This window comes from Protopterus annectens, chromosome 8.part0 (genome assembly GCF_019279795.1).
Source record: "Protopterus annectens isolate FY-2018-M chromosome 8.part0, PAN1.0, whole genome shotgun sequence".
NCBI classification, from domain to species: Eukaryota; Metazoa; Chordata; order Ceratodontiformes; family Protopteridae; genus Protopterus; species Protopterus annectens.
In genome coordinates, this window is record NC_056741.1 from 748,253,583 (window position 1) to 748,275,002 (window position 21,420).

Sequence of the window (21,420 nt, forward strand, 5' to 3'; positions counted from 1 at the left end):
TACCATACACAAAGTATAAAAGCAAGTACCACGTACCATACACAAAGTATAAAAGCAAGTACCATACATTGTAAACGTACAAAGCACCATACACTTACCTGTCCGTTCTCCTTCTCCATAATATCCAGCTAACGTACATCCTGCCCGCGCAATACTCTGAAGACCCGCGAGATCCCTGAAAGCAAACCTCCCGACGAGACTGTTCTGACTGCTGCTGTTGCAGTCCGGCCCCGATACGTCATCCCAGCGAGTCTGTGCACTTTAAAAGTGCACAGACGTCTCCATGTGTTCCCTATGGGTCCTGCCAGACTGCCTGGAGCATGCGCATAGACGCGCAGTAGTCGGGACTACTGCGCATGCACAAAGTCCGCGAAAATTTAAAAAAATGTTTTTTTTTCTATTTTTATTTCATTCTGAGGGGGCTGCAGTCCGGCAGTCCGATAGCACGGGCCGCCCCTGAGTTTAGCTCGAGAGTTTGAAGCTGATGCGAGCTTGGAAAATGGCCGGCTCAGTTCCATGAATGTAGGGAATGGATTTAAAGGCTGCTAAGCAGTCATTAAATGGAGTCTGATGTCAGGCAAGGATGTGCTTTGAGTCCAGTCCTGCCTGACCAAGAATGAAAATGGTTACTAAACATTTTTAAAGGTTTATGACAGACAGTACAACAGCTCAGAGTGTTACTGTGCATCTTATTATAATATCATACGCACACACTATTACTGTGAATATGTACAATGGACTAAAACATTTTTTAGGTTGCTTAACAATGGAACTTCAAATTGAGCATACATGTACTGAATGGAAAAGCAGACTGGTTAGATGTGCTAAGGAAAATGAATACTGTTCTAGCCTCCTTTTAAAATGCTTTTTTTACTAAAAGGTCTATTTATAGTACATCTATCAAATGCAATGTTTCAGAGGCTCTTACTAGGAATGCAGCCTGGTGAGAACGTTGTGCTCAGCCATGAAACCCAGTGAGTTTAATGGGTAGATCTGCCACTCCAATCAATGGTAGCTATACTGTTTACTAAAGGAGCACATTTTTGGTCACTTATCCCATCATCAAAGCAGAATCTGAAGGAGGCCAATGTGTTACACTGTTTCACATGCAAGGGGAGCTTGTTCCACAGGTAGGGGATTCTTTGGGTCAGGAACCTCTTTTCCAAAAGATCGTGTTTGTGTTGTGATGTAGGCTGTCATCTTTGAAGCAAATGTTTTTAGCAATACTAGTATTTTTGAGGTGGAAGACGTCCAGTAGAACAGGTCATAACCCAAGAAAGTAAGGCAAGGCTTATTAGGTAAGACCCGTTAGAAGGCAAGGAAATGCAAGAAGGGATTTTAGTCTGGATAGCTAATGAAGAAGTCCTTCGATTTTTTTTTTTTTTTTTTGTGTAGTTAGAAAACACTGTAGTCTTTCTACCCGGGCAAGTTGTTTGGAGCAGTGCATTCTAAATGGTGCTCTCTATTCTGTAATTGGCCTGAAGTCCGCTGCTGCTTTGAGTGATTTAAGTTTACGGTCTTTACTGGTTAACACTTGGATATCTGTTTTCAGGCTTTCAGGTACAGTAGACAAAACTCCATCAAGAGAAGTATTGTGTACAGATGTACAAGAAGATGGGTTAACTATGATTTAGCCTCTTTTATACATTGTAGCATGGTGGTTGGTCCCCTTAAATCTGCAGAATTCGAGAGAACACTCAGCTTAGTACTGAATGGTCATTTTAAAACAGTAACTCAGAAATAAACAAGGAATTCAGAATTATTGAGTGACAACTGCACATGGGCATACTTAAAGCAGAGTACCATGATACAGATCAGATTCATTTGGGTCTGAAGAGGGTTCAAGAAGGACTCAATACTTTATGTATACCAGGAAGAAGGCAGGCAGTTTTTAAGGCATCCCTGTGGCAGGGGAGGAAGTTAAACCCTTGAGACTAATAATTAAGCTGCTTTTATCACTGCCTACATAAATGGAGAAGCTATGTTTACACTGTCCCCGTTGGTTGAGTTGTAAAGAGATCACCTCTACTGTTGTGAGGTCTCTGAAGGTACTGTTATTTGCTAGCTATTGTACTGATGCCCTGCTTATAAGGAAAAACTGCATTTAAGTGTAAAGGAAATATTACTTTTGACCTGTACTGAGACAAGCCTGTAAGGCTGGAACGCATAGTGAATCTATGTTGAATGGATAAGGAAAAGTTAGATATAAATTGCATTTCTTTATCGGACTTCATTATTTATCAGCAAATTTAAGTTTTATACTAGAAAGCTGACCTCAATGACTGGTTAAGTGTTACAAATAAAGAAGTTATGTCTTACCATAACGTTCCATCTGTATTGTTGATCCTCATTCAGTCATTACACATGGGTATCGGTTCCGACCTCGGAACCGAGCCGGCCATTTTCCAAGCTCGCATCAGCTTCAAACTCTCGAGCTAAACTCTTACCCACAATCCCCCTCGCCCTGTTAGATTGAGTTTGTAAGTCAAAGAAGGTAGAGGCTACCTCTGGTCAAATAACCTAAGAGAACCAGATGGTGAGATCCACTAGAAACCACAGGAGGGGGAAGGAGGGAGGGTCGTAGTGACTGAACTAGGATCAACAATACAGATGGAACGTTATGGTAAGACATAACTTCTTTATCTGATATTGTTAATCCTTGTTCATACCTTACGCATGGGACAGAGTCCCCAGCTACCTCTATTCCTGGGAGGCTCTCATGGAAGGACATTCCTGAGCACCATAGAACCGAAAGATGCTCTTCCCCTGGAGGCCAAATCCAATTTGTAATGATTGATGAAGGTATGAGGTGTAGCCCAAGTTGCAGCTGTACAGATGTCATGTAAAGAAGCTCTGGCATGGAAGGCAGCAGAAGTTGCTACCGACCTTGTTGAATGAGCTTTCATGGTAGTAGGCAACGAGATATTACGTTGTGTATAAATGAAGGTCACACAGTCCTTCAACCATCTAGCTAATGTGACCTTAGCAACAGCAGATCCTAATCTAGGTCCAGAAAAGGCCAAAAATAACTGGTCAGATTTACGAAAGGGTTTAGTCCTGTTTAAATAAAAATGCATTTGCCTGTGGATATCTAGGGTATGTAGGCAATACTCTCCACTGTTTGAATGATTAGGAAAGAAAGCTGGCAATTCAATGGCTTGATTAATGGACATTTCAGAGATCACTTTAGGCAGAAATGACGGATTAGTTCTCCGAGACACTATCTCTATGAAAAATCAAGTACATACTCTTGATACATAAAGCTTGAAGCTCAGAAATAAGTCTGGCAGAAGTAATGGCGACCAAAAACAAGATTTTCCATGACAAATACTTGAGGTCACAAGAAGAGGCTGGTTCGAAAGGTGACACTGTCAGAGCTTGTAGAACTACTGATAAATCCCATGGTTGAATAGGTTCTCTAAAACGAGGCTTCAGATGATTCACACCTTTTATGAAGGTCTTGCACAATTTATGGTACATAAGACAGGAATCTTGGACACCCTCATGAAAATTAGAAAATGCAGTCAAATGAACTCTAATGGTAGAGGTCGATAAACCCTATTGAAAAAGGTTGGCCAGATAGTCTAGTATTATCGACACTGGTGTTGAAAAGGGGTCTACTTGTTTATCTTTCAGGCAACAGGTAAATCTTTTCCACTTGCTCAGATAAGTAATTCTAGTGGAAGACTTATGAGAAGCAATGAGAATATCACGTACTGGTAAAGAAAGATCATTCTGCCTCGCAATCAAGGGAATTGGAGTAACCAAGCCATGAGCTTCAGGCTGTTCAAGTTGGGATGAATCAGGATCTGTGGATGTGAGATCAACTCCATGGTCGATCTAGTAGGTGAGGCCAAAGGAAGGGGAACCAAATCTGTTGAGGCCAATATGGTGCTATGAGGATCACCTTGCTCTTCAACTGATGGGCTTTCTTCAGAAACTGGGGGATGAGGGGAAAGGGTGGAAATGCGTAAAGAAGACCCGAGGGCCAATTGTGGACTAGAGCGTCCCTGGGTGACTGTCCCGGAGGGGGAATCAGGGCAAAGTAGCTGCTGCATTTGTAGTTGGTCGCGGATGCAAAGAGGTCGCAACAAGGACAGTCCCAGCGGTGGAAGATCTCCGCCGCTATCAAGGGATAGGTTGAAGAATGCACCTGCTGAGTCTGTCTGCTATCACGTTGGAACTCTTGGGAATGTGCGTTGCTGGAAGAAAACGGTTGGTAGCCATCACCCATTGCCATATCTTCATGGCCTCTCGACAAAGGGGGTAAGATTTGGTTCCACTTTGCTTGTTGATGTACCAGACCACCGCCATGTTGTCTGATTGGATCGCAATTGTCCCAGACGGCAGCAGGGGATGGAATGCTTGCAACATCAGAAGCACCGCCCTCAGCTCCAGAACATTTATATGCAGATGGGCCTCCAGTTCGGACCAAGTGCCTTGGACTGTCTGTCCCTGACATAGCCCCCCCCCCCAATCAGGGAGGCATCCATGATCACTGTGGCCTTGGGTTGCTGGGGGGAGAAATGGCGAGACCATTGTGAGAGATTGTGTCATCCACCAATTTAAATCCTGTTTGCACCTGTGGGTTACTCGAATCATGGCTGAAAGAGGATGCTGAAAAGGATACCATTGGGTGAGCAGCAGCCATTGTAGAAGCCTCATGTGAAACCTGGCCAGGGGAACAATGGTGATGGAGGCTGCCATGGAACCCAACAGCTGTAGAACCGTGGATTTTTCCTTTGAAAGGATTGGAATTAGTTGTTGCTTTATCCTTAGAATACTGTGCTCTGGAATAGCAGCTCTGCAGTTTTTTTGTGTCCAAGATAACCCCTATGAATTATGTCGACTGAGATGGGGTGAGATTGGATTTTTGCCAGTTTATGGTTATGCCTAGCCTTTGAGCAGCGAGGAGAGAGTATGTCAGGGCTTTTTCCAGTAGATGTCTGGTGGGGGCGAAAATGAGCCAGTCGTCTAGGTATGGAAACACCTGGAATCCTTGAAGTCGCAAGTGAGCTGTGACAACTGCCATGCACTTTGTGAACACTCTGGGGGCTGTCGAGAGTCCGAAGGGCAGTACTCTGAACTGGTAGTGACTGGCTCCTGCACGGAAGCGCAAAAATCTTCTTGATGGCCTGTCCAACTTTATGTGGTAGTATGCATCTTGAAGATCTATAGAGCACATCCAATCGTCTTTTTCCAAAAGCGGGAGGATAGACTGTATTGTGACCATCCGGAATTTTTGTACTCTCACAAACTTGTTCAATACACTGAGATCCAAAATTGGTCTCCAGTCCCCGGTTTTCTTTGGCACCAAAAATAATCTTCAGTAGAATCCGGATCCTATCTGGTCTGGAGGGACTACTTGGATGACTCTCTTTCTTAGCAGCTTTTCTATCTCTAGTGCTGCTTCTTCCCTTTGACTGGGTGGAATGTCGGGAAGATTTTTTGAACAGACGGGACAAAGATTGAAGGGGATATGATAACCTCTGGTTATAATCCTTTGTAACCAAGAATCGGTGGTGATGGTTAGCCAGGCAGAAGGGTACAAGGAGAAACGTCCCCCAACCACCTCCAGAGGAAAGGAGTTGGGCCGCTCTTCAGGTGCGCTGGTAGGATTGACCAGGGAAAGAATCCCTGTAAACCTGGTTATGTGGACCCCCTCTGCCCCGAAAGGAGCATCTTTCCTATGAGTTTCCCCCACTGCTGCTGGGGGAGAACTCGGCCTGTGTGTCACAGAAAGGACCCTGAGATTCCTTGAACCACATCTTCCCACTCTTTTGGTTTTGGGAGAAAGCAGACTGAGGGGAAGAATAACTGACACCTATGGCAGAAAGGGTCTTACCGTCCTGTTCACATCTGGCCAGTATGCTTTTAACTTTACGCCCAAACAACGATGAGGCCTCAATGGGGGGATTAAGAAAGGAAGACTTAAAGGGTTCCACAAAGAAGCACAAGCGCATCCAGGCGTGTCATCTCAAGACCACAGCTGAACCCACTGCTCCTTCTGATGCATGAGATATCAGTCGCATAGAGGAGTTAGATATAGATTCAATGGTGGCCAGCTGAGAGGCCACTTTGGCATGGAACTCATCAAACATGGCACCAGCCAAGGTTTCAGAGAGCTCAGAAACCAGATCCCTTTGAAGCCTGATAAAATGTGCCATGTAATTCAGGGACCTGATAGCAAAAGTCACTGAAGCAAAGGTGTGCTTCCCTATCCTGTCCAGGGCCTGGGACTCTTTGTTAGGTGGATGGACAGTCTGGCTTTCTTCTTCTGCCAGATCCTTTATTGTTGCGGCCACCACCACCAAAGCATCCACAGGAAGACCTTTGGACCAATGGGGATCCGAAGCAGGAGGGGACAAGATATTATCTGGCCTCTGGGGAATAGCTTTGACGGTATCAGGAACCTGCCAAGCATGCTGCACTATGAGCCGGACAAGTTCATTGGCAGGTGGAGTAACCCAGGAGGTAGGGGGCCGGGCACGAAAGGCCTGCAGGAACACAGATTCCTCAGAGGTCAGATTAGAGGACTGCCAGTCACCTCTCTGTTCCAGGATTTCGAGGATATCACCAAAGGATACCTCAGAAGGTGACCGAGGGGGATCCTTCCCCCTCATCTAAATCTGTGTCTTCGGTGAGGGACTCCTCTGTGGAGTCCATGTACTTCCTCTTACACAAACTCTTCCGGTGGACCTCCTCAGTGGGAGAAGCTGGAGAAGACAGCGGAAAAGGGGATTCCTGAGGGAATATGTCCTGCGGCCCTTGCACCCGGTGTCCGCTAGGTGCGACTTGTGAAACCAGTGTACCAGAGGAGGGTGGAGGTATAGACAGTCTGGTATCGCCAGCAGCAGCGAAAGCCTTCTCCATCAGTTGGAAGGATGGTCCACCCGAAGAGGAGTGCATGTCTAGGACAGGGGTTACCCCTCCCCTAAGTGGCTCAGTCTGCCGACCCGGAGTCTCTGGATGGCTGTGGAGCAGCAAACTATGCGTGTCACAACTGACATCCTGGGTCGTAGCAAAACTTTCCTGCCATGAAGGCAACTGCGGTTCCTTAGTGAGTTTCATAAAGGGGACCGCAGAAGGGGAAGACTGTGCTATATCCATGGACTTCAAAGGCAATGAAGGAGGAGAATAAGAAGGGGTCTTTGGAGATGGGTGATCACCTCCCAAGGAAGGATAGTTCCTGAGGGGTGGGATACCTCTGGCCAAGAGTACCTGGTCCACAAGATGCAACACATCATGTTCGGAAAGGCTTCTAGTGGACCTCATGGAGACTGAGGGAGAAACAGGCCTGTCCACAGAAGAGTAAGACTCGGTGCCCATCTCATCTGACCACACCGAGGACAACGGTGCCGAGAGAGACTGGACTACTGCTGTCTGCACCGAAGAAGACATCGGTGCAGAGGTCATGGTCTGCATCGGCATAGGGATTGGTGCCGAAGTGGTTGTCGGTGCCGACAAAACTGGAGTCAACAGTAGAGGCATTGGTTCTGAGGAAGATCCCGAAGCCAACGCGGTCAAGGTCTGCACCGACTCAGTGGTCGGTGCTGATACAGTGGTAAAGGTCTGAACTGAGGACCCACTCGGTGCCGATATACAGAAGGCTGCAGGAGAAGACGGAGCCAAAATCACTAATGGAGCCGAAGGCCTTGGTGCCGAAGGTCTAGGCATTGAAAGCACTGGGGCTGACTGAGTGAGCTCCGGAGCCGAAACTTTAGCCTTTTTAGGTTTTGGTTGGTGGGAGTTCCCAGCCGGGGATGAAGGCAAAGATTTAGCCTTAGTAGGAACATCCAAGGTTTTCTTATGGGCTCTAGGAGGGGTTGAGGCCTCCGACCCAGAAATAGCCTCTGAAAAGGGAGATTTTAGAAGTCCCTTCAGTAAGAGCTTGTTTTTCCTTTCCAACAAGGTTCTGTTAGGAAAGTTCTCACAAATAGTACAGGGTGGGTCAAAAGACAAATGGGAAGCTCCCAAACAATAAACACACAGAGTGTGCATCAGAAGTAGGCAGTTTGTGTCCACAATCAGAACACTGCTTAAACCCCGGACTACCTTTCTTATCTGCCATGACAGCAAATTAATTAAAAGAAAAGGTACCGGCAATGGTACAAGAGAGTACCCGAAGGTATGAGAGAAAAAGGAAAGGAATTACCAATGATGGTAAAGAGAGAATACCTTGCGGTAAAAGTGGTAAAGAAAGAAGCAGAAACCCTGAAGAAATTATGTACGCTAGATGCAATAGGGTAAGAGACAATAAAATATGAACTTTTCTAACAGAAAAGTAATCTAAAACTATTAAACAACAATTGACTGTACTTAGCTCAAGAGAAGTAGCTTGACACGACCGAATGGCAATGCGGCAAATGAAATCTGAGGTAACAGGGAGAGGGAGATTGTGGGTAAGAGTTTAGCTCGAGAGTTTGAAGCTGACGCAAGCTTGGAAAATGGCCGACTCGGTTCCGAGGTCAGAACCGATACCCATGCATAAGGAATGAACGAGGATTAACAATATCAGATCAAACATTATACTTCTATTTTATATACATATCCACACAAACAGAAGAATATGTTATTGAATGTTGATGCGCAGAAACACTGACAAATATTATATCGATTCTTGCATGAAAGCAACACACTCAGCCAAAATTACAACAATCACAAAAGGAAAACTTCTTTTGTGATTGATAAACCAATACAACCACAAACTTACAGACACATGCAGTATGTACAGTTAATGAAAATAGTCACCTTACTTATGTTCTAACTCCTACCACTAACCCTAAGATTTAGGCTGTTAAAACACTTTCCTTAACGGTACCACTTAAAGCAGTCTTTCTCTCAGACAGTCACACACACACAAACACACACACACACACACACACACACACACACACACACACACACACACACACACACACACACACACACACACACCACAAAATCTATCCCCTTCTCTAGCCCTTACTCTGACCATAACCCAACAACACTCACGCAGACACACTCCTAACCCTAATGCTGAAACGTCTGGTATAAAAAGTTTTAACATTGGAATCTGTCACTTGTCTAGTCAGGATGAAGTAGGCGAACATTGTGGGTTCTTGTTCAAGCAGCTTTATTATGTACAAACACATAATAAATGAGGCTAAGTAACTTTAACTTGTAAACAAACTAGCTAACATACACATAGATGTTCACACTCTGGCTGTGCTTCTCAAAATAGCACTGAAGCTAGCATGTGCTTGCTATTTATATGCATGTTCAGTCCTTGGAAATGCTTCTTAAAGGTACAACACACGATATTCTACATCCTCCCTCTTTGAGATCGGAGTCATGCATATATACAATCATGTCCAAGCGTCTGCATATTTCACATTAGGTCTGTATATGCGACCACATAATGTAACATCAGGAACTTCTTCAGAAACAAAAGTAGGAGTACATACACGTTCTGGAACAGAAATACTGTCTGGATTGCACTAAGATCTACAGTCTATACCACAGGAACAATGCTGTGATAACGGTTCTGATAAAGGAAGATGTCTGCAATTTCTCCTGCACTCCACACCCTCGAATTTCACAAGATAGGATCTCGGCTCTGCACATATACTTGTCACTTGACCAAGCCGATCAAAACCTTTTGCTGTTTGTATCCTGTCTCATTTTTTCAATGGATGAAGAAATCTGCTTGATTTGTCATAACTGGACTTCTGGAAAGAATGCTTTCTGAATAACTGGGCTTTGATTGCTTTGTTGATTTTAGCTTTAGGCCTCAATAAACTGGAACTGATGGGCAATGGTGTTCTGGTTTGCCTAGACAGAAGCCTCTGAGCAGGCAAGCCAAGTATATTGTCATGGGGTATGTTTCTGAGATTGAGTAAATTCAAAAAGACATTGGTATTCCTATGCTTTGATTTCTCTAGTAATTGCTGTGCACTCTGCACTGCACGTTCAGCTACTCCAATTGTCTGCAGATATTCTGGACTACAAGTAACATGTACAAAGTCCCATTCTCTTACAAATTTCTGAAACTGACTGGTAAATTAGGTACCGCTGTCACAGATAGCTTTTTGTGGACTACCATGGACTGAGAAATGACGTTTCAGCTTGGTAATAACAGCAGTGGATTTTAGGTTAGGTAGTAAATCGATCTCAAACCAGTTTGAATAAGAGTCTACCAATACTAAGTAGTACTGATTGTTCCATTTGAATATGTCAGTGGCTACTGTTGACCAAGGTAGTTCAGGAACTTGACTTAGCTGAAGTGGTTCTTTTTGCAAATGTGGTTTATTACTACTACATACTGAACATGAAGAAAGTACTCTGTCAATGTCTTTTACTAGATAAGGCCAAAATACTAGTCGTCTCACCCTTCATTTAGTAGCTTCGGAACCTGGGTGACCATGATGCAAAATCTGGATATATTCTTGTTGTAAGAAATCAGGAACAACAATTTTAGGACCTTTACAAATAATGCCATCTTCCATCAACATCTCATCTCTGTAAGGAAAATAGGTTTACACTTCAGGAGGTACACTAGATTGCTTTGACGGCCATCCAACATTAATGTAGTGGTTGAGCTTTTGCAAAATTGGATCAGTCTTTGTATGATCTCTCAGTTCAAGTCTTGTGGTAGAAAAATTATGCACTTCCATGACATCAAAGTTAAAATTCTCTGCGTCAAGCTGTTCCGTTGTATTTCTGGGTGATATGGATAACATATCAGCCAGATAAAGAAGCCTGTCTTTCATACAGACCATTTTGAAATTGTACTTTTGCAATTTGAGCATCATTCTTTGTAATCTTACCAAAGCTAAATGAATAGGCATCTTTAAAATAGTAACTAGAGGTTGATGATCAGTTTTAATCTCAATATCTCGACCATAGATACAATCATGAAACTTGGAACATGCAAATACTATTGCCAAAAGTTCTTTCTCGATTTGAGCATACTGCATCTCAGTTTGGGTAAGTGTTCTAGATGCACAGGCTACTGGTCTGCCTTCTTGAAGAATAACTGCGCCAAGACCAAACTCTGAAGCATCACAGGAAAGAGTTACTGGTTTGTTCATAGGTTCATAGGTTTACACTAGGCTATCTGCCCTAAGGCATTTATAAGCCTAGCCCAAATTTTTTTGGCTTACGCCACCCCTTATATGAAAAAATACTGTGCCCATTAGTTTGTTGTGCCACTGTCCAGCAGTGACACAGAGATGATTCCCGGGGTAAACCTACGATCTCCCATCCACAGGTCTAGATTTCTCTTGAACAGAGTCAGTGAGGTGCTCTGCCTCACATGGACCGGGATTTTATTCCACAGCATAGGGAGTCTCTGAGTGATAAATCTATCCCTCCAGCATGTCCTATTTATATCCGTGCTAAGGTTTAAGTCGCTTGCTCTAGTGGTTTTGGTGGATTTGGATTTTTTGAGGTGGAGCATGTCCATTAATTCCGGGTTGGACATGGCCTTGTATGTCAGGCACATGTCACCTCTGAGCAGATGGTATGCGACTGAATAGAGCTGTAGTTTCTTCAATCTGGCAGCATATGACAGATTTTGGAGTCCCTTTATCCTTTTGGTGAGGAACTTTTGGGGTCTCTCCAATTGCTGCAGATGCCGGGTGAGATACATCCCGAATGGGGCATTGTACTCGATCATTGGTCTGATAAGTGAAGAGTACAGGGGAACAATGACCTCACTAGATCTGGATGTGAATCCCTTCATGATCAGGTGGGCAATGTAGAAGGTCTTTCTAACCACTTTAGCAACGTGAGTGTCAAAAGAAAGGCCACTGTCAACCTGGGTCCCCAGGTCCCTGATAACCTCTTCTGTGCTTAGTGGATTGCCACCTATATGGTAGCTTGGGGTTACCTTGTTTTTCCCGAAGGGTATGACTATACATTTTTTGAGTTTAACTTCAGGCCATGGCTCTGGCACCAGCTATCTGTTTCCGTGAGTCCCTTCTGAAGGATATCCGTGTCCGATGCACTTTCCACTATGGCCCAGTTTGCAGTCGTCTGCAAACTTTGTCTGCCAAAGTCCTCCCATGTTGGCCTGTACTTCTGAGATGTAGCTGCCAAACAATAAGGGGCCAAGAACCGAGCCCTGTGGGACACCACTTGTGACCGGCTTGGAGTCTGACACAGCGCCAGCAACTCTAACCCTGTGGGTTCTGTCCTTAAGCCAGTTTGCAACCCATCTTGTGACATATGGGTTTACATTTAAGCTGGTAAGTTTTTCTACAATACCCGAGTGGGGTATTGTGTCGAAAGCCTTTGCAAGGTCAAGGTAGGCTGTATGGACTGCCTTTCCTCATCAATGGCCTTGGTGACTGTTTCAAGAAGTCGACCAAGTTCAAAAGGCATGATCTTCCCTTGACAAAGCCAAACTGGGTCGGGTCCAATGTCTGCAAGTCCCCTATATCTTTGTTTATGAGCTCCATTATGATCCTCTCCATAGCTTTGCAGACTAGACTTGTTAAGCTTATGGGGCGGTAATTACCAGGGTCCGTAGAGGCACCGCCTTTGTGGAGTGGGACCACAGTTGCCGTCGCCACTCCTTGGGCACGTATCCTGTGGTAAGGCTGAGATTAAACAGCTGCCTTATGTGCGGGTTTAATTCCTCATTTAGCTCGTGTAGCACACAGCCGGGGACACCATCCGGTCCCATTGATGCTGTGTTTTTAGCTTTAGAGAGAGCAGCTTTCACCTGCGCATTTGAGATGTCCGGGAGGCTACACTCGGCTGGGATAGTTATCTCTCCTTTAGGGGAGAGGGGTGAAGTTTGCACTGAACCTGTCTGCCAGTATGTTGGCAATGTCTGTGGGTTCAGTGATTTTTGTATCATTTTGGACTAATTCTGAGCATATCTGGGAGTTTCCACCCAGGTTCCTAACATAGCTGAAAAAGGCCTTATGATTGTCCTTTGAATCCATGGCAATTTTTCTCTCAAAATTGGCCTTAGTTGATTTTATGAGTGCTCGTATTTTTTACTAATAATGATCAGGGTGACTTCCCTTTTATGGATTTTGTTCTATCATGTAATAGCTTTCTCCTCTTATTGTAAAGTTTGTTAATGGCTGGGGTCCACCAGACTGGACGTTTGCCCTTTGTGGAAAGGGTCTTGGTTTTATTTGGGATTGCCTGATCCATGCAGTCCTGGAGGTGTTCATAGAAGGCATTTGTAAGGGCTTCCGCAGCTTGGGTTGTGGTTTCTCTGGCTCAGGGGCCTTGAAGGATACCACACCAGTCTTGAGTAGTGTGAAGTTTGCTTTAGAGAAGTTCTTCACTATGGTTTTTTTTGTTTGGGGTGGGGGCGGGATGTGGATTTCCAGTGAGATTAGTTTATGATCAGATCTCACCAATGAGGGATATACTTCCGTGTGGAGCATTTTGTCCCCATGTTTGTGACAATGAGATCTAGTATATTTTCTCCTCTCGTGGGAACAGTGACTAGCTGTTCCATGGCATTTGAATTTATGAACTCCAGGAACCGTTGGGCTAGAAAGTTAGGGCTTGAGTAATGTTCCCAGTCTATATTCGGGTAGTTAAAGTCACCCAATATGATGGTGTTTGGAGATACATTTATACCCTCCAGTGTCTTCAGGAAGGCTGTGTGGGGTTCCTGAGTTTGAGAGGGTGGCCTGTAGCATGCTACAATTTGTAGAGCAGTTTTGCCTATGGTTAGTTGCACCTGGATGGTTTCCGAAGCTTCGTGCGTTGCCACCAACCTGGAGGTGTGGGTATCCTTTATGAATATGGATACAGCCCCTCCTTTTGTGGTGTGGTCCGGGTTTTGGGCCGGAACGCATGATATGAGGTAAAACCTAATAGTGCCGGGGTGCTCTCAGGAGCCTTGAACCAGGTTTCAGTTACAGCACAGACATCGATGTTCTCCATACTGAGAAGGGCCTCGAGTGCGTGCATTTTGAGATTTAGACTTCTGGCATTGAGCAGCATTACCCTCAGTTTCTTCCCATTTTTGTTTTCTACGGTGGTAGGTTTAGAATTTGAGCCTTGCCTAAAAAAGGCACTATGAGATCATACTATCAATGTCGGTGAGGTAGAAATTTTCTGCTTTTTTTTTCATATATACTTTTTATTGTTTTCACTTGAACTGAGATAATACAGGTCATGAAAGTGTGTACAACAATGTTTACAACTGACTGAACAGGATTTATTACAAAGTAACAGTATGTTAAGAAGGATACAATGCTTGAAATATTCCTTACTCGGTATTTCTAACTGTATCTTGACTGCCTATTTTTATAACAGATCAAACCATGTACTTATGTAACCTTTATTTAGGCTGACCAACTACTACTACATTGTACATGTATACTAACACGTCTTAACTAACTACACTATTTACATTATGATGTCACCATAGTAACCAGTAATTCCATTTAGGCCTTTTAAAAGATACAGTATGCAAGTCATCTAAAGGGGGTAGTTCTTATATGGTCCTTAATATTGCAATCTGAGGCCTGCTCCCTAATTGTTTACTACTTATTTTTCTGTTAAGATATCCAAATAGCTTTTTTTCAGTATTTCTGGTAGTATATGAGTTTTTTTGGTTTTTTTGTAATCAATTTACTTTCTAGTATGTATGTCGTGGCCATGACCTAAAATTCTTCCCATGAATTTTTTGACCTATCAAGCCAATTCTTTGCTATGTAGAATTTCAGTAGGGCACATAGTGTTATTGTGATGTGTTTTTCTATAAGCATGAGATTGTCTGGCATTATATGAAGTATTGCTGTTTCCATGACAGCGCTGTTTTAGTGTAACCTTTTTTTTTTCTAGTTTGGATTTTAATGAGCACCACAACTTGTAAACATTTTTGCAGTTCCAAAAAACGGGTCTATATCACAACGTTGAACTAACAAAAGTTAGATCTTTGTAATATCTACCCTAAAGTCTAAAACCCAACAAAACCGAAAACACAGAACAGCGATTTTTGTTTTCCCAGGGAAAAAAAATTCTGTTCCGTGACACCCCCTGTTCTACACACTCCCCCCACAGCTTCTACTTAAATATACCAACTCTGAGATGGTACCACAGTGGAGGAAATAGCAAAGCCCCGAAAACAGCCCACCAATTTTTCCCTGGGAAAAAAAGTCGATGTGCCATGGCGTCGCTATTTTCAACTTTCGGACTTTAGGGTGCAATATTACAACATTCAAACTTGTTTCAGTTCGATGTTGTAATACAGACCCCAAAAAAACATGAAGTGTGTCAGCTACTATTGGGGGGGGCAAAATGGTCAGTACGGTGAGTTATTGGGGTTAATTTTATTTAGTAGGACAGTTGTGTGGTAGGCACTGTTATTAATCATAATTTGGGTGTAGATTAATTTTTTAAAGGGGGACAGTTCCAAGGTGTGTTTTATAGCTGCTATTTTTTTGTTTTGCTGTAGTATTATTGTTCTTTTCTTCCTAGTATTTTGAGTATAGTAGGGTGTTCCGGTACTTGATTTTTGTTATTAGTTTGTAAGCATTGGATAACATTTGGGACTTGAGCATTAACAATTTTAGGATTTGCTGTGCCAAGGAGATGTCCTGATCACTCATCACAATGTTTGAGGTTATCAAATTTACTATGAATAGTATTTACCTAATTACTGTATTATACTTCTTACTTACTTTTAAAGTAGACCTAACACTGTCCATCGAAAAGCTCTTTAGTTGGTAGAAATCCCAAATTGTGCAGTTTTGTACTATAGGGTAATTATCTAGATTGAGCATATAGTTCACTAAGCTTTATATTTGGATTAAGGTGGATTGGCTGTAGTAAAGTGAGGGTGTATTTGAGCTGTAGAGAAGTTAATAGTTTTTGAAAGGTTTCAATGTTAGTTTTAATTAGTGGGTGGACTTTTAATGATTTAAGGATTTTATGGTTCAAAAAAGGAAAGGCTCTCAGGTTTATATTTGATGAGAGTAGGTGCTGGTAATAAAATTTTATCCACAGTGGTTGCCATTCTTTGTTTGTTGGATCATAATTTATTTGGGTAATATGACTAGCACTTATGATCTCATAATGCAATTGGAAGTCAGATAATCCAAGTCCTCCCTTTTCCTTAGGTAGTGATAGTTTACAACAGCTTATTCTAGTACTTTTAGGGAAACAGATGAACCTAGCTAGCTGAATTTTCATTTTGTTAAAAAATTTGTTTGGTACAATATTGATGGTGGCATTTAGATTGTATAGAATTTTTGGGAGAATATTCATTTTTACTATTGCTGCTTTAGATAGGGAGGATAAATTGAAGTTTTTCCATCTGTTTATGTAGTTAACCACATTAATTCATGTTTTGTTTAGATTGCTACTTAATGTGTCCTCTCGAGAATGACTGAAGAGTACACCCACGTATTTTAGGGAGTAGTTAACTTTCATTTTTGTTTCCGGGAAGTAGAATTCTTTGGGATTTAATGGGAAGATAATACATTTGTTTGGGTTTAATTAATAGTTTGATACTTTGGAGAACTTCTCTATAGAGTCTAGAATTTTTCCTAGATCGGTGTTTGGTAGGTCGAAATAAATATTTAAGTCGTCAGCAAATGCTGTGTATTTTATTTGGATTTTGGAAATTTGCATGAAGTGGTGATAAGTTCTCTGAGAAATTTGTAAAAGTAGTGCTTCAATGTACATGTTGAACAGATAGGGGGATAGTGGGCATCCTTGTCAAGTCCCAATAGTCATTTTAATTGGTCTTGATTGTCTTTTATTTATGTAAAGTGTAGTGGTTGCATTTCCATATAGCATCTTAACCATATTTATGTATTCTTGTGGTATATTAAACTGTTATAGTATTTTAAATAGGAAGCTTAAGTTTACCCTATCAAAGGCTTTAGATGCATCAACTGCCAGTGCGTATCTTGGGCATCTATCTTTAGCTAAGAGATGTATTAGGAAGTCTATTGTGAGTGTATTGTCCCACACTTGCCTATGGCTCAAAGCCCAATTGCTCTGGAAATATTAAATAAGGTAGTATTTTCTTAATTCTGTTTGCTAATATTCTTGATCGTATTTTTATATCTATATTCATAAGAGCTATAGGTCTATAATTATTAGGGTTAGTGGCATCTGAGTTTGGTTTTGCAATAAAAATGGTCTTTGAATTATTCATATAAAGGTCAGTGATCCCAAACTCTATTATATGATTGTACACTTTTAATAGGATAAACACAATGTGTTGCTTAAATTCCTTATTAAAATTTTGCCACAAACCTGTCTGGACCTGGTGCCTTCCCAAGTTTCAACTTGTCTATAGCTACTATAATTTCCTGTAGTGTTAAGGGGGGTTTTAGATTATTGTTTTGTTGTTCACTTAGTAGTGGGAATTTTGTATCTTTAATGAATTGTTGATAGGTAGATTCTTAGAACTGTTCTTGTGGGCCATACAGGCTTTGATAGATCTCCTCGAAGCCCTTAATGATCTGAGTTTAGGGTTTTATTTTTGTAGATTATTTCCTTTATTTTGGTGGAGGCACTTTTAACATTAATGATTCTTGCTAGCATTTTTGACAGTGTTTGAACCCACTCTGCATATTTTTGTAATAATTTTATTCCATGATAGAATACTGTTATGTTTGTAGCTCATATAACTGTTTTTGCAAGTCCATCATTTGCTTCTCTAGATCACAGGAGTGCTTTTTTTATTTCTAGCTCAAGTTCCTCTAGTTTGTTTTCTATTTTACTTATCTTCTCATTGCTTAATTTTTTATACAACGATGCTTTTTGTATTAATATTCCTCTGAGTACAGATTTGGTTGCTTCCCACTGAACATCATATGGTATTGTATTAGTTGCAATGGTACTGCTTAGATGGTTAAGGGTATTCAAAATTTCATGCACAAATTCTTTTTTCTTGATTAACTTAGGATTTAATGACCAGCTAGATATGTTATGAGCGAGGTGTTTGGATTTTGCTTCTTTTATTATGATACCAATTTTTGAGTCGTCCGAGATGGATCTGGGCTCAGACTTATAAATAATTTCATTTTTGGCGATGAATTGTGAGATTATAAACTTACCTATTCTGGATAGCATGGTGAAAAGTAAGTGTATTTACTGATTAGTTTGTCTGATCTACGCATTTCAAAAGGATCAGTCAGGTTAAAATCATCTATTAATTCTGATAATACGTTAGTGATTTGGGGTGATTGTTATTTTTATTTGTTCTATCTTTATCTGGGTTAATACTCATGTTCCATTCCCCCCCATTATGAACAGGTGATCAGGAAATCCTGTCAGTAAGTTATATATTTCATATAGGAAGGCTTGTTGATTCATGCATGGACCATATAAATTTAAGAATATTAATGTTTTTTTTAATAATGTGGATGACTGCATGTAAAGTAGCACCATCTTCCGTTTGGATCCGCATTATGTTTTGGTATTTTACCTTCAAATTACTTTTTTATTACTATTGTGGTTCCTCTGGATGACGTACTGTCCCCTGCTGCTATAATTTGTTGTAGCCACTTTTTATTCTTATCTATTTCCCACTGATCTTTTGTCATACGAGTTTGCTGTAAGAAAGTTACCCCTGAAATGGCTTGATAGATGAAATGCATAACTACATTTTTCTTCCTTAGGTTTTGCAGGCCTTTTATATTCCACAATTCCACACTTAATTATGTCTTAAGAATAAGTTATATTTTTATATACTGTGTGAATTTTAATTAGGATAAAGGGACTCCAAAATCTGTCATATGCTGCCAGATTGAAGAAACTCCAGCTCTATTCAGTCGCACACCGTCTGCTCAGAGGTGACATGTGCCTGACATACAAGGCCATGTCCAACCCAGAATTAATGGACATGCTCCACCTCAAAAAATCCAAATCCACCAAAACCACTACAGCAAGCGACTTAAACCTTAGCACGGATATAAATAGGACGTGCTGGAGGGATAGATTTATCACTCAGAGACTCCCTATGTTGTGGAATAAAATCCCGGTCCATGTGAGGCAGAGCACCCCGCTGGCTCTGTTCAAGAGAAATCTTGACCTGTGGATGGGAGATCGTAGGTTTACCCCGGGAATCATCTCTGTGTCACTGCTGGACAGAGGCACAGCAAACTAATGGGTACAGTATTTTTTCATATAAGGGGTGGCGTAAGCCACAAAACTTTGGGCTAGGCTTATAAATGCCTTAGGGCAGATAGCCTAGTATAAACCTATGAACCTATGAACCTATAAGTGTGTATTTTGTTTGGAGTTTCAACAGTAACATAAGCGTTACAGTGACATCATACTCTTTCAGCCAGCCTCCTGTGCCTAACCACATAAATTCCCCATCTGAAAGAGACAAGACAAACATAAGTGCAGTTTAACAAAACTCATGCAATAAACATTTTATAATGCATGCCTAATCTGTAACAAACAATAATACAATCAACTACTGATGATTCAAGTCACATCCGGCTACTAGCTAATGTTCACACTTCACAAACAGCCTAACCAATGTTGTAGATTGATCTGAGTATTTTCCTAACCACATAAGAATTAAGTTTAAAGCCAATCTTTACACGGGCGCTAGTGTATTTTTTTAGATCCTAATTCTTAACCATTAACCTGCAAACAATTATACTACTTGTTGCGTAATCCTTATCATACATGCTCTGTAAGAAATAATTACTGTCATAGAGTCACTCACAATTAGGGTGGCAAACTAACTTTTATGCTTTGCTGTAAGTTCACTCTGCTTATTTTGATAATACAAGCAATGTATAGTTTGGTTCTTATGTATATCACAGTGGTAGTAATAAGAGAATGTTGACTGGAGCTTTAATCATTGCTAGCTGTCCAAACTGTTTAAAATATTCTACTTTTTGTTTAAGTATTCTCCTTCCACCACCTTATCAGTTTCCTTTTGTTGTTATACATCAAGTATAGATTTTTAGGTTATGTAAACACCTTTTTTAACAAATGTTTGCCAGAACTAGCTTATATAGGTAGTGTGTACATCCAGAAATCAACAAGTATGCAACACAATTAACAGGGAATTGTTATGGCTTGGCTTGTATTGGCCCTAGGGCCGATAGCCTAGTACCAACCCATGAACCTATGAACTACTTTAGTGTAAAAATGTTCTTACAAAGTCTTTCCTTCATTACTGAAAAATAAATGAAAAACAGAAATATGCCATATAGAGCACCTTGTTTAAAGTCCCTTATTTTACACAAATTGATAGTAACTTGCAGTTTGAGCACTGTCTTTAACTGTGCTTTGTAGCTATCTGCTTAGTTTCTACTGCTGACATCTTACACAGAATCATGAAAGTTCTTCATGTTGCTTATGATAACAGTACCTTTTTTGTTTTTCTCTTTATTTTCCGGTTTAGTATCTGATTTCAACTCGTTCTGGATGATTCTCTAGTGTCCGTATAGTCCATTTTTAGATCAGTATGTTACTCTCCTCTTCATCATCTGTTATTAATTGGTTGCAAACCTTCTTGAGCCCATTTCTTATTATGGACCATAGCAGGAGGTGTTTTTTGAGTCTCTTGGATTTCCGTAGCTAGTGATCTGACCTTTAAACTCACGTAGGTGTAGTTGTGGCGAGAGGAAGTGATTGGTAGGGTTATGGGTCAGAGTTGAACATGCGACTTCCTGCTCTAGGGACCGTTTAGAATGTTGAAACAATACTGGTTTCATACGCAATTAATAGGTAATTAAATATTTTAATGTTTTGTACCTTTTATGCTACAGAAGGTTTTGTGAGAGTTAAAGCTGGCAGACTGATGTGATGTAATGCAATTTAGTGCTCAGTTGCAAATAGCTTTCGTTTCTTTGCTCTGTATTTCTTTAAAAGCTTTAAAAAAACAGTCTTCGCCTCTTCAGTGTTATTTATCTGGTATGAGTTTCCGTTGCTTTGGAAAGCAAGTACTGCTGGATATTTAATTTGGAACTTGATCTTTTTTTACTTATCAAATATGAACAATATGGTGAGAGTACTTGTCTTTGCTGTTTTATGGGTAAAGGCAGGTCTTGGGCTATAGTTAATTTGTGTCCTTTCCAGTTTACTGATTTTTGCTCTTCACTACTTGTATGATTGAATGAGCATGTGAGGCATTCATGATTCTTACATAAACTTGTCTTGGTGCTTCAATTATTTGCAATTTTATCAATGCATGATGCATTCTTTTGATGGTGATTTGCTGGGTCAGTTCACTGTTCTCTAGGAGTAGAGCAAAGATTTCTTTAGCAACTGAAGGTAAGTGTGTTTGTTCAAACTTTTCTGGGATGCCTCTGATTAGTACATTGTTTCGTTTGATCTGGCCTCTAGATCAACTAGCTTCTGTTGGAGTTGCTTCACTGAAACTTCTGTGCAGGAAGTAGTTTTCTGGATCTCTTCAATTTTTATCTCATTACTTAGAGTTTTAGCTTAGTTTTTTTTCCAGCCTACTCAGGATTT

At 41.3% G+C, this 21,420-nt stretch overlaps 1 protein-coding gene across 2 annotated transcripts in view; it reads right to left on the reverse strand.

The window, feature by feature from the left end:
- Positions 1-21,420, reverse strand: part of SCAMP3 (secretory carrier membrane protein 3) — a 728,328-nt gene that overhangs the window by 104,175 nt on the left and 602,733 nt on the right. The window lies entirely within an intron of this gene.